The sequence below is a fragment of the Ranitomeya variabilis genome, chromosome 8, assembly GCF_051348905.1.
Source record: "Ranitomeya variabilis isolate aRanVar5 chromosome 8, aRanVar5.hap1, whole genome shotgun sequence".
NCBI lineage: Eukaryota > Metazoa > Chordata > Amphibia > Anura > Dendrobatidae > Ranitomeya > Ranitomeya variabilis.
The window spans coordinates 179,840,409-179,854,858 of NC_135239.1; the positions used below are offsets into that span (position 1 = coordinate 179,840,409).

At 40.2% G+C, this 14,450-nt stretch overlaps 1 long non-coding RNA gene across 1 annotated transcript in view; it reads right to left on the bottom strand.

Annotated features, from left to right (window-relative positions):
- Positions 1 to 2,030: 2,030 nt before the first annotated feature.
- Positions 2,031 to 14,450, bottom strand: part of LOC143787575 (uncharacterized) — a 41,802-nt gene continuing 29,382 nt past the window's right edge. Inside the window, exons 2-3 of the long non-coding RNA XR_013218403.1 lie at positions 13,345 to 13,407; positions 2,031 to 3,180 (exon numbers count right to left, since the gene is read on the bottom strand). This is a non-coding gene — a long non-coding RNA (uncharacterized LOC143787575). The remainder of the gene's footprint in view (positions 3,181 to 13,344; positions 13,408 to 14,450) is intronic.

Genomic DNA, 14,450 nt, shown 5'->3' on the forward strand with positions numbered 1-14,450 from the left:
ACAGACAAAATGAACTTAGGCTGCAGAGTACCAATGGCAAAAGATTTATCAACCCTTTTTGTGCGTTTAGAGCATGCTGATATAACATGAGCTGAATCACCACAATAAAAACACAATCCATTTTTCCGCCTATAATTTTGCCGTTCACTTCTGGACTGAATTCTATCACATTGCATAGTCTCAGGTGCCTGTTCAGAAGACACCGCCAAGTGGTGCACGGGTTTGCGCTCCCGTAAACGCCGATCAATCTGAATGGCCATAGCCATCGACTCATTCAGACCTGTAGGCGTAGGGAACCCCACCATAATATCCTTAATGGCCTCGGAAAGACCATTTCTGAAGTTTGCAGCCAGGGCGCACTCATTCCACTGAGTAAGCACCGACCATTTCCGAAATTTTTGACAATATATTTCCGCTTCATCATGCCCCTGAGAGAGGGCTAATAAAGCCTTTTCAGCCTGAATCTCCAGGTTGGGTTCCTCATAGAGCAATCCCAATGCCAGAAAAAACGCATCCACATTGAGCAATGCAGGATCCCCTGGTGCCAATGCAAATGCCCAATTCTGAGGGTCGCCCCGCAGGAAAGATATTACAATCTTAACCTGTTGAGCAGGGTCTCCAGAGGAGCGAGATTTTAAAGAAAGAAACAATTTACAATTGTTCCTGAAATTCAGGAAGGTAGATCTATCTCCAGAAAAGAACTCTGGAATAGGAATTCTAGGTTCAGACATGGAAGTGTGAACAACAAAATCCTGTATGTTTTGAACTTTTGCCGCGAGATTACTCAGGCTGGAAGCCAAACTCTGGACATCCATGTTAAACAGCTAATATCAGAGCCATTCAAGGGTTAAGAGGAGGTAAGAAGCAGCTAGACAGCAATTAAGGGCTAGGCAGCAAAACTCTGAAGGAAAAAAAAAAATTTCCCTTAAACACTTCTTTTTCTCCTGCTTCAGCCCAAACAATTAACACTTTGTGGGCCGGCTATACTGTCATGAATCCCAATGGCTAGGGATAGCAAGGGACAAGCAAAGTAATACAAAATATCGGACGAGCTCTAGGGTGATGGAACCTGGGCTGACCGCTGCCCTACGCCTGACAAACGCAACTAGAGATAGCCAGGGAGCGTGCCTACGTTGGTTCTAGACGCCACGCACCAGCCTAAGAGCTAACTAGTACTGCAGAGAAAATAAAGACCTCACTTGCCTCCAGAGGAATGAACCCCAAAAGGTATAGTTGCCCCCCACATGTATTGACGGTGAAATGAGAGGAAGGCACACACATAGAGATGATATATATAGGTTCAGCAAATTGAGGCCCGCTGTAAACTAGAAAGCAGAACGATACAAAAGGGGTCTGAGCGGTCAGCAAAAAACCCTAATCAAAAAAACCATCCTGAGATTACAAGAACCCATGTGCCAACTCATGGCACATGGGGAGAACCTCAGTCCACTAGAGCTACCAGCTAGCATAGAGACATAATAAGCAAGCTGGACACAAAAAACCAACAACTGAAAATCAGCACTTAGCTTATCCTGAAAGATCTGGGAGCAGGTAGGCAGGAACCAAACAGAGCACATCTGAATACATTGATAGCCGGCAAGGGAATGACAGAAAGGCCAGGTAAAATAGGAACCACCCAGCCTTTGATGGACAGGTGGAAACCAAAGGCCGCAACCCACCAAAGTCACCCAGTACCAGCAGTAACCACCAGAGGGAGCCCACAAACAGAATCCACAACAGTGACCCCATCGAATATTATTATTATTTTTTTGGTTGAGGGGGGCAATTAGAGCTTCTGTTATGTACGCCCCTGATTAATAATATAACTTTAATTACAAAATCTTTAGTTTTACTTAAATTAGTTGATGCAAAAATGAATACACCCCACATCAAAAACTACTCCATCTAGTTTTGTCTCACTATCAGGGTGACCAAACATTAACAGATCTCCACAGTGGTACTTGAATAAAATCAATATTTATTAAACCAAATTTAAAATGTAATTTACATGTTACAAGAAGGGTACATGATCCAAAGAAGAGGGACTAAACTTTCATAGGATTTTTTTCATAAGTGGCTAAATAAGTGATGACTTATAATTATTGACTACCAATAAATTCCCCACATTGTTAGCAGGTATGTGTATGAGCCGTGACTATCAATACACAAGACCTAAGCTAAAGTGTCTCAAATCACTTCTATAAGGGTAAGAAAAAATCTCATTCCCATAGACGAGGTATGATAAACTATGGTTGTGAAAATCATAAGGTAAGTAAATAAATGAGTTACCTCACAGTTGGCCACGTGAAAAAACCTCGGCGTCCCTCTGCCCCGATGCGCGTTTTGCACTGCTTCTTCGAGAGGCGTGTCAGGGCAGGGGGTTTGCCAGTTTAAATAAGAAAAGCCGTGCTGCTAATTGGCTTGAAATCGGCAAGACCTACAATCAGCCAAGCTAATGTGATAAAGTGCAGGTGTTTCTGGCGCATGCGCCTAAGTATACGGAATCTTCATGTTGTTGTACGTAAACAGGAAGTATTTCTATGGGAGATACCATATTGGAGTCACCGTACGGAACTAACCCCATGGATAGACTTTTCAGCACATGCTCAGCTGCAAAGTTGTGAGATGTGCTCTTCTGTGACCCCGTCGAATATTATTATTATTTTTTTGGTTGAGGGGGCAATTAGAGCTTCTGTTATGGGGCCCCATGATTTCTTTGTACGCCCCTGAATAATAATATAACTTTAATTACAAAATCTTCAGTTTTACTCAAATTAGTTGATGCAAAAATGAATACACCCCACATCAAAAACTACTCCATCTAGTATTGTATAAGACCTCCATGAAGGACAGCACCAAGTGTTCTATGCATAGAGTAAACAAGGAGACATATTGCAACATATATCTTTTTCCATCCTTCCATTCTTCATGAACGGCCACTTTTAGAGCCTGGATGCTGGATGGAGAGAGATGACAACTTGTCTCTTCAGAATTCTTCATAGGTGTTCGGTTGGGTTCAGATCAGGAGACACTCGGCCACTGAATCACTTTCACCCTGTTGTTACTCAGAAATGCAACATATGCGTGATTTGGATCATTGTCATGTTGGAAAAGTACAGGTCTGCTAAGATCCACATGAAGACCCCCATAGGCCATTCCGGAGTATGAGCAGACCATTAACTAAAAAAAAGAAAATAAAGATTAAACAAGAACCACAAGACAGATTTCATCACCAGGTATCATTTAATCAGTATAACGGCGCCGACCTGACGCTGTGTGTAGGTTACTGTGCACAATCCTGCTGACAGGTTCCCTTTAATGGCTACAGTGTGAATGTGCACCTACAAATTGCACTTATGCCAACAGGCACGCCGTCTCATTTGTTCATTTTGTTTTACTGTTCCTGTCCTGATTAAGATACTAATTCGGTATTGAACTCTTTAGCCTGAATATCTTACCAATATAGGAACCTTGACTACATATGTTATTCATTATTAGCAGTGCTCATGTCCCCCATTTTTTGATACCTTTATGGTTGCCATCCCTCCTGATACCGGCATCAGAAAAAAAATAATTAAGAAAAAAGATTGTGGGTTCTTTTACTGTATTTTCCTCCTTTGCCTCCTTTTCTTATTGAGGTCCGTTAGTTGAAGATAAACATTAACACGATTGAAATGTTCTACTGCAAATTGGCTAAACTAATTATGTTTGTATAGCATTGAAAATAAATTCAACTTTTATTAAAGGTTACAAAAAGTGTAAATGCATTATTCTTGCATCAAAAAACATGAATAATGTTAAGAATCACCTACCAAAAGCAATCAAATGCTGCCTGGATGCAAAATTGCACTTTGTAAAAAAAAGTTCGTGTTTCTAAAGCCATCTCCAAGGCAACATAATCATCATTCCAACATATTTAATGATGTATTATTGGCTTTCTTTGCATTGGGCATAGCATATTGTGAGCAAAACTCGAAAACATTGAAGACTTCTTTCCAAATAGTCTGTCATTGATCTAGAAATAATTAAAAAATAAAAATAAATAGGGAGTGTGAGCTGCTTGTTGTGTGGTGTGTAGCAGATCTCTGTGTGTGTGACGTTATGTCTGGTACAGCAGAGCTGACTGTGTTTTGGGCTATGCCTGGTGTAGTGGAGCTGACTGTGTACTGCATATGGTGCAGCAGATGTGAGTATGGGTTGTATTTTGTCTGGTGCAGCAGAGCTGTGTGTTGTGCCATTTCTGGTGCAGCAGAGCTGACTGTGTGTTATGTTCTGTCTAGTACAGCAGAGCTGACTGTGTGTTATGTTCTGTCTAGTACAGCAGAGCTGACTGTGCATTTAGATCTGTCACAGTACAGTAATCATAGGCAGAGTGGTAGATTGACCTGTGAGGAGGGAGAAAAAATACCTACAGAGTAGAAGAGAGAATTCAACTTGGATGAAAGTCTGAGATGGAATAAAGATGGGCATTTTACACATCATTTTTTTGTATTTTGTGCATATAGGGATGTGGCTGCCTTTTTGGTGTTAGCAGATATGCAACAGATACAGACTTATTTGTGTGCAGGAGGAGTTTACACCTTTCCGACAGTAGATGGCGATGTTGTTACTGTTATATGCTTAGTTGAATGTAATGCATATACTTGTTGTACTTTGGTTTCACTTTCTCTCTGGTGAACGGTCTTTCAGACTTCCTGTTATGCTGTGTTAAGCTGATGCATGTACCCCATCTTCTGCGACCAAACTATGCAACATTTAGGCTGTGCATTTTGTCTATTTTGTATAGCATTCCACAGGCAGGTGTGAAACAGTCAGGTCTGGGTCCTGCTCTGCCCCCGTCTATTTTGAGTCTTGCTGGCACATAGTGAGGTGAACTACAAAAGTTAGGGCCATCCCAATTGGGAGCACCTTGTCGCGGTGGGATGGCTTTTGTTCTCTTAACATGTACTATAACAATTTATTTACTTACTGCAGGCTATTTGCTCATTACTTTTTTGTTAACATTTGGACTGTTAATGACCACAGTGTGAATGTGCACCAACACGTTGCCCTTATAGCAACATTAGTGCTGACACATTTCTTTGGTTTATGAAAAAAGCTGAGCTTCAGTTTGAAAGGGACTACATGGACTACATAAATAGTAATAAACTAAAAAATGAAAGTGTTGGCCCCCTTAAAAATAGTCTGGGTGAAATGGTGGATGAGGATGAGGAAAAAGCCAATATGCTAAATGACTTTTTTCATCAGTATTTACACAAGAAAATCCCATGGCAGACAATATGATCAGTGATAACAAAAATTCCCCATTAAGTGTCACCTGCTTAACCCAGCAGGAAGTACGGCAGCATCTAAAAATCACAAAAATTGACAAATCTCCGGGCCCGGATGGGTTACACCCCCGAGTACTGCAGGAACTAAGTACAGTCATTGATAGACCATTATTTTTAATCTTTAAAGACTCCATAATAACAGGATCTGTACCACAGGACTGGCGAATAGCAAATGTGGTGCCAATATTCAAAAAGGGGACAAAAACTGAACTCGGTAATTATAGGCCAGTAAGCTTAACCTCTACTGTGGGTAAAATCCTGGAGGGCATTCTAAGGGATGCTATACTGGAGTATCTGAAGAGGAATAACCTCATGACCCAGTATCAGCACGGGTTTACTAGGGACCGTTCATGTCAGACTAATTTGATCAGCTTCTATGAAGAGGTAAGTTCCGGACTGGACCAAGGGAACCCAGTGGATGTAGTGTATATGGACTTTTCAAAAGCTTTCGATACGGTGCCACACAAAAGGTTGTTACATAAAATGAGAATAATGGGGATAGGGGAAAATATGTGCAAGTGGATTGAGAGCTGGCTCAGGGATAGGAAACAAAGGGTGGATATTAATGGAGCACACTCGGACTGGGTCGCGGTTAGCAGTGGGGTACCACAGGGGTCAGTATTGGGCCCTCTTCTTTTTAACATATTTATTAATGACCTTGTAGGGGGCATTCAGAGTAGAATTTCAATATTTGCAGATGACACTAAACTCTGCAGGGTAATCAATACAGGGGAGGACAATTTTATATTACAGGATGATTTATGTAAACTAGAAGCTTGGGCTGATAAATGGCAAATGAGCTTTAATGGGGATAAATGTAAGGTCATGCACTTGGGTAGAAGTAATAAGATGTATAACTATGTGCTTAATTCTAAAACTCTGGGCAAAACTGTCAATGAAAAAGATCTGGGTGTACGGGTGGATGACAAACTCGCATTCAGTGGCCAGTGTCAGGCAGCTGCTACAAAGGCAAATAAAATAATGGGATGCATTAAAAGAGGCATAGATGCTCATGAGGAGAACATAATTTTACCTCTATACAAGTCACTAGTTTGACCACACATAGAATACTGTGCACAGTTCTGGTCTCCGGTGTATAAGAAAGACATAGTTGAACTAGAGCGGGTGCAGAGAAGAGCGACCAAGGTTATTAGAGGACTGGGGGTCTGCAATACCAAGATAGGTTATTACACTTGGGGCTATTTAGTTTGGAAAAACGAAGACTAAGGGGTGATCTTATTTTAATGTATACATATATGAGGGGACAATACAAAGACCTTTCTGATGATCTTTTTAATCATAGACCTGAGACAGGGACAAGGGGGCATCCTCTACGTCTGGAGAAAAGAAGGTTTAAGCATAATAACAGATGCGGGTTCCATACTGTAAGAGCAGTGAGACTATGGAACTCTCTGCCGTATGATGTTGTAATGAGTGATTCATTACTAAAATTTAAGAGGGGACTGGATGCCTTTCTTGGAAAGTATAATGTTACAGGGTACATATATTAGATTCCTTGATAGGGCGTTGGTCCAGGGAACTAGTCTGATTGCCGTATGTGGAGTCGGGAAGGAATTTTTTTCCCCAATGTGGAGCTTACTCTTTGCCACATGGGTTTTTTTTGCCCCCTGGATCAACATGTTAGGGCATGTTAGGTTAGGCTATGGGTTGAACTAGATGGACTTAAAGTCTTCCTTCAACCTTAATAACTATGTAACCAATAAATAACAGTTTATGGTATGTAGGCGCTAAGTAACACCCATAATAGTATTTTTTTTTATTTATAGACATTTTTACCAAAATGGAAAACCCTTATAAACATATTATTGCTTAAATTTTGCATTAACTGTACCATGATCTCCAGTAAATTTTATTTAAGGCATAATTCAGTCAGTTATGCCCAGCTATGTATGATCATTTTCTATTCTGAGCATGTTTTTCCCGGCGGCCAAGACTCTCATCTCTCATTTTAACTGTAATGCATTTGCAGCATTTACACTAGGTGATATTGCCAATAGTTGGATGATGATAATTTGTTAAGTAGGAATATCTTAAAGAGATTCCCATTTAGAGTTTTACTTAAAGGGAATGTGTCTGAAATTTTTTTTATTAATGAAATTTTAAACTTTATTTTTGATTTTCATAATATACAGTATATGTATATAGTGAAGGATAGGGGGATGTAATGGCAGCTTATAATCGTCCTGTAAGCATTGCAGCTGTAACAAGACACCAGGCTCAGCAGGTAGTCCCACTTTTCAGCTGCAAAGTCAGAGTTCACACCCCCACCAGCTAGCTAGGATCCAGCTCCTACAGGAAGACCCCTTGTGGATCCAAACCATGTGGTCTGCTTTGTTCAGGCAGCAAGGATTTCATAAGGAGAACATTTGCTTATCGTATGCCCTAGCTACACACTGGTTACATTTTAGTAACATCTGGACCAGACAGAAAGCCTTCCAGGGTCTCGATCTGCTCTAGCACCCAGGGGTGTGGAGAACAGAGAACAGCTACTAGAAGCCAGGTAGCTAAGCTGTGTTTGGTTCCAACACATAGCAGGAGCTAGACTGGATCCGATGGCATCTGAACCGCCGCTCTAAGACTGTCTAGAAAGGAGCTAGAATCTTTCATAGGTTTTGGGAGATTTAGCTACAAACTTCCATGGGAAGGGATTTAGGTTCAGCCCAAAAGTCAGGAAGGGAGTGACCCATTAAATTTGGGGATGGATCAGTTGTAGCCAATGGCATGAGTAAAATTTCATGCGTAATGAGGAAATAATGAATTCAATGAAATGTCAACAAATTCTTGATGCAAATATAACACCATCTCTAAAAAGCTGAAATTGAAAATAGTTAGGCTTCCACAAATGGATAATGACCTTGCCCATGTTGTAGAGGTTAGAGTCTGACTGATTACTTAAGTCTCTGGACAGGAGTCTTTTATAAAGGTGACTATGTAAGACAGCTGTCTTTAATGCAGGTAACGAGTTGATTAGAAGCATCTACCTGGTCTGTAGGAGCCAGAACTCTTAATGGTTGGCAGGGGATCAAATACTTATTTCTCACTGCAAATTGCAAATAAATTTATATAATTTATGCAATGTGATTTTCTGGATTTTATTTTTGATATTCTGTCTCTCAATGTTAAAATTAACCTACCCTTAAAATTATAGACTGTTCATGTCTTTGTCAGTGGGCAAACTTACAAAATCAGCAAGGGATCAAATACTTATTTCCCCAACTGTAGGTACAGTGGGTACGGAAAGAATTCAGACCCCTTTACATTTTTCATTCTTTGTTTTATTGCAGCCATTTTGTAAATTCAAAAAAGTTCATTTTTCCACATTAATGTACACTCCGCACCCCATCTTGACTCCAAAAAAACAGAAATGTAGACATTTTTGCAAATTTATTAAAAAATAAAAACTGAAATATCACATGATTAAAAGTATTCAGACCCTTTGCTCAGACACTCATATTTAAGTCACATGCTGTCCATTTCCTTGTGATCCTCCTTGAGATGGCTCTACTCCTTCATTGGAGTCCAACTGTGTTTAATTAAACTGATAGGACTTGATTTGGAAAGGCAAACACCTGTCTATATAAGACCTCACAGCTCACAGTGCATGTCAGACCAAATGAGAATCATGAGGTCAAAGGAACTGGCCAAGGAGCTCAGAGACAGAATTGTGGCAAGGCACAAATCTGGCCAAGGTTACAACAGAATTTCTGCAGTACTCAAGGTTCCTAACAGCACAGCAGCCTCCATAATCCCTAAATGGAAGAAGTTTGGGACCACCAGAAGTCTTCCTAGACCTGACGGTCCAACCAAACTGAGCAATCGTGGGAGAAGAGCCTTGATAAGAGAGGTAAAGAAGAACTCCAAAATCATTGTGGATGAGCTCCAGAGATGCAGTAGGAAGATGGGAGAAAGTTCTACAAAGTCAACTATCACTGCAGCCCTCCACCAGTCGAAACTTTATGGTAGAGTGGCCCAATGGAAGCCTCTCCTCAGTACAAGACATGTGAAAGCCCATTTAGAGTTTGCTAAAAAACACATGAAGGACTCCCAGACTATGAGAAATAAGATTCTCCGGTCTGATGAGACAAAAATAGACCTTTTTAGTGATAATTCTAAGCGGTATGTATGCAGAAAACCAGGCACTGCTCATCACCTGCCCAATACAATCCCAACAGTGAAACATGGTGGTGGCAGCATCATGCTATGGGGGTGTTTTTCAGCTGCAGAGACAGGACGACTGGTTGTCATTGTAGGAGACATGAATGCGGCCAAGTACAGAGAGATCCTGGATGAAAACCTCTTCCAGAGTGCTCTGGACCTCTGACTTGCAGAAGGTTCACCATCCAACAAGACAATGACTATAAACACACAGCTAAAATAACAAAGGAGTGGCTTCAGAACAACTCTGTTACCATTCTTGACTGGCCCAGCCAGAGCCCTGACCTAAACCCAATGGAGCATCTCTGGAGAGACCTGAAAATGGCTGTCCACCAACGTTCACCATCCAACCTGACAGAACTGGAGAGGATCTGCAAGGAAGAATGGCAGAGGATCCCCAAATCCAGGTGTGAAAAACTTGTTGCATCATTCCCAAGAAGACTCATGGCTGTACTAGCTCAAAAGGTGCTTCTACTGAATACTGAGCAAAGGGTCTGAATACTTATGACCATGTGATTTTTCAGTTTTTCTTTTTTAATAAATTTGCAAAAATGACTACATTTTTGTTCTTTCCAGTCAAGATGGGGTGCAGAGTGTACATTAATGAGAAAAAAAATGAACTTTTTTGAATTTACCAAATGGCTGCAATGAAACAAAGGCTGAAAAATTTAAAGGGGTCTGAATACTTTCCATACCCACTGTATGTATATATATATATATATAGAGAGAGAGAGAGAGAGAGAGAGAGAGAGAGAGAGAGAGAGAGAGAAAAAAAAAAAAAACAACCAGCACCCCTAATATGAACATGTGCAAAGCTGCAAGCTGCATCATATAGACAAAAAAACACAGCAGCACATGTACATGAATCTAGGCCATGTGAAAACACAGACAAATATTCAATATGAATTATACTTCAAAAATATTTTTTTACAAAATTTCTCAAAATTTTTTTTTTCATAAAACTTACAGTAATGAAGATTCTTAGCGCATAAATTGGCCAATTCATGTGTGCCCATCAACCACGGCAAGGTGATCTCCCTCTGATGGGTCCTACTCTACCGTACATGCCACTCTTGGGCCACAAGCCTACAACTATGGACAAAACATGTCACTCTGGGCTAAACCTACAATTTATGGGCAGGTAGAGCTGATTACCGCCACCTGCAAGGTCAATGGGAGGAGTGCAAGATCAGTATGGATGCAGCCACATCCAATAACTAAATAGAGAAAAAAAACCAACCAGCACCCCTAATATGAACATGTGCAAAGCTGCAAGCTGCATCATATAGACAAAAAAACACAGCAGCACATGTACATGAATCTAGGCCATGTGAAAACACAGACAAATATTCAATATGAATTATACTTCAAAAATATTTTTTTACAAAATTTTTCTCAAAAATTTTTTTTTCATAAAACTTACAGTAATGAAGATTCTTAGCGCATAAATTGGCCAATTCATGTGTGCCCATCAACCACGGCAAGGTGATCTCCCTCTGATGGGTCCTACTCTACCGTACATGCCACTCTTGGGCCACAAGCCTACAACTATGGACAAAACATGTCACTCTGGGCTAAACCTACAATTTATGGGCAGGTAGAGCTGATTACCGCCACCTGCAAGGTCAATGGGAGGAGTGCAAGATCAGTATGGATGCAGCCACATCCAATAACTAAATAGAGAAAAAAAAACAACCAGCACCCCTAATATGGTTATGCAGGTGGCGGTAATCAGCTCTACCTGCCCATAAATTGTAGGTTTAGCCCAGAGTGACATGTTTTGTCCATAGTTGTAGGCTTGTGGCCCAAGAGTGGCATGTACGGTAGAGTAGGACCCATCAGAGGGAGATCACCTTGCCGTGGTTGATGGGCACACATGAATTGGCCAATATATGCGCTAAGAATCTTCATTACTGTAAGTTTTATGAAAAAAAATTTTTGAGAAAAATTTTGTAAAAAAATATTTTTGAAGTATAATTCATATTGAATATTTGTCTGTGTTTTCACATGGCCTAGATTCATGTACATGTGCTGCTGTGTTTTTTTGTCTATATGATGCAGCTTGCAGCTTTGCACATGTTCATATTAGGGGTGCTGGTTGGTTTTTTTTCTCTATTTAGTTATTGGATGTGGCTGCATCCATACTGATCTTGCACTCCTCCCATTGACCTTGCAGGTGGCGGTATTCAGCTCTACCTGCCCATAAATTGTAGGTTTAGCCCAGAGTGACATGTTTTGTCCATAGTTGTAGGCTTGTGGCCCAAGAGTGGCATGTACGGTAGAGTAGGACCCATCAGAGGGAGATCACCTTGCCGTGGTTGATGGGCACACATGAATTGGCCAATTTATGCGCTAAGAATCTTCATTACTGTAAGTTTTATGAAAAAAAATTTTTTGAGAAAAATTTTGTAAAAAAATATTTTTGAAGTATAATTCATATTGAATATTTGTCTGTGTTTTCACATGGCCTAGATTCATGTACATGTGCTGCTGTGTTTTTTTGTCTATATATATATATATATATATATATATATATATATATATAAAATTTACTCTTTTAATTTGTTGATTTGTTGAAAACATGAAAGATTGTATGTGCTGCAAAGGTAGGCTGCAACAGATTACAGTAGTAAATGCAGTGCTTTTTTGTTGGTGACTTCACTGTGATATTCTTGTGTCGCCAACATCTACCCATAGTTGGTGGATAGTGTTACTAGTAAGCTTGCTTACAGAGCTGCTAACAAGCTCACAAGAACCAGTTGTAACATGCAAATTGTCTCTTCAGAGAGGGAAATGACTTGATCTCTACTGACACTTATTGGAAGTAGTGATCCTAAACGTTAATATCGACCCTATAACAAGTCTTGCCACATGACTCAGTATAAAAGCCAAACCAGAATTTCAATTTGCAGACACATGTTTCAGAATGTTGCCCCTCCTCAATGCAGTGCATGCAATCTGATTTGGCTATATGAGAGGCCTCTGACTGGGCTTTAATGGGTAATGTTTATCCTTGAGGAAACAGACATGCTTGACATGCCAGGGTTAGGAGACTTAAAGGTAATGCAAGCTCGAGACTGAGGAGGGGCAATATCACGAAACATGGGTCTGCAAATTGAGAATCTTGTTTGGAATTCATCCAATGTCATGTAGCAAGACTTATTAAAGGGTCGATATTGACTTTTAGGACTGCTGCTTTTAGGTGGCTATAGAGATCAAGTCCTCAAACCTCTGAAGAGGCAATTTGTATATTTAATTTTCCAGTCGAGCATTGCAGCCTCCTTAACTTGTCATGTCAGGCATGTCCCTCTCCACAATCAGAAAGGTTACTCCTTAGACCTTAGGTAAAAAAACACATTTGTGTTGGCCAAGACCTGTAGTTTTAGAGGTGATGATCACTGTCAAAATTGTTTCCAGTTACAAATCATTTTAGAGGTAGGTTAAATGGAATCGTGCTGGGCTTCACAAACATGGTGATGTGCTCCGACTGCAATAGAGGAATGACTGCGAATGGTGCTTTCCAGGAGGATGCACAGCAGATCATATGGTCAAAACATATAAAATAGGGTTAGACACCATGACTTACTTTCCTATGCCCTATATATGCAGTATTTGCTGTGCAAAAGAAGAAAAATTTAATAATAATGTCATAAAAACATTACAATATTAGGATTATAATACAAGAATCATAACTGTTTTTAATTATGCGATAATATAAAATGTAATCCTATATACATATCATTCATTAAAAAGTGACACATTCCCATAGTCTTAATAAAAGGTCTCACACCTCTGAGAATTATAAAAGAATATTTATCGTTTAATTATAAATACTGACCGGGTCATCCACCTTCTTCCTCTGAGTCATCCAAGCTGGTTTTTCATACGTTAATTCTGAATCCTTGAGAAAAACAAGAAAAAAATAGTGAAACAGGATTATCAGTCGCATAAATTGACTTATCTATTGACTGAACAACTCATCCACTACCTTGTAGATAACGACTTGATTAGATTCTGTGTTTGTAGCTCGGTTGGCCATTAGCAAGAAGTTATGCAGCGTACTATTACACTAGTACGACAAATAATTTTAAATTTTACTGCGGTCGGTCATCTGTGAATTTTCTGAGGTGTCTACAAATAATGTACTTCTATTTTAAAAAATTAGGAGGGATTATAAATAAAAATTTTGAAGACACTTCGTCTTCTTTGAATTTTTAATCGGACGCTGCTAGCACGGAAAATAAACATTCATAGCCTACATCTATCAGCTAAACAGTTGCTTTATTTTGACAGTGGAGAAACATGTTTTGCCATCTGGTATGTCATGTAATTGTAATAATTATGTATATATACATAAAATATGTATAGGACAAAGAGTGTCATGGCTAGGAGATGGTTAATGTCCTGTTCTTTCAGGGTTAATGTTGTTGGCCTCTCTTTCATGATGGGAGGGGTATTTATACTCACTCCAAACTGGGTTTCACTGTCAGCTATACCTTCTGCTTTAGTCTGTGTGCTTGACCCCTGGAGTGAGTGCTCAGTTTGCATTGTGCTTCCCTTGCTCTCCGTGTGTTACTCTGTTTGTTCTTCTGGATTACTGACCTCGGGCTTCACTTCTGACAATCCCCTGTCGGTACTTCGTGATCTCCTGGCTCCGATCTTAGCTTGTTTGACTACTCTCTAGTGTTTGTCTCTTCTCTGCACCCTGGCGTCTGGCTCCGCTCCTGACCACCTCCCACTCTGTCACATGTTTCAGGTCCTTTTGGTTACCAGGTTAGTAACTCGACATTTAGCTCAACTCCCTTGCCACACCAATAATACTCGGGAACCATGACAAAGAGTCTGTGAGGTGGCAACATTTCACCCCCTAAAATGGTAAAGCTCAGCATAATGAAGTGGGCTTTGTCATCCAATTTACTGCCTACACAGAGTGCAGCAGCCAAT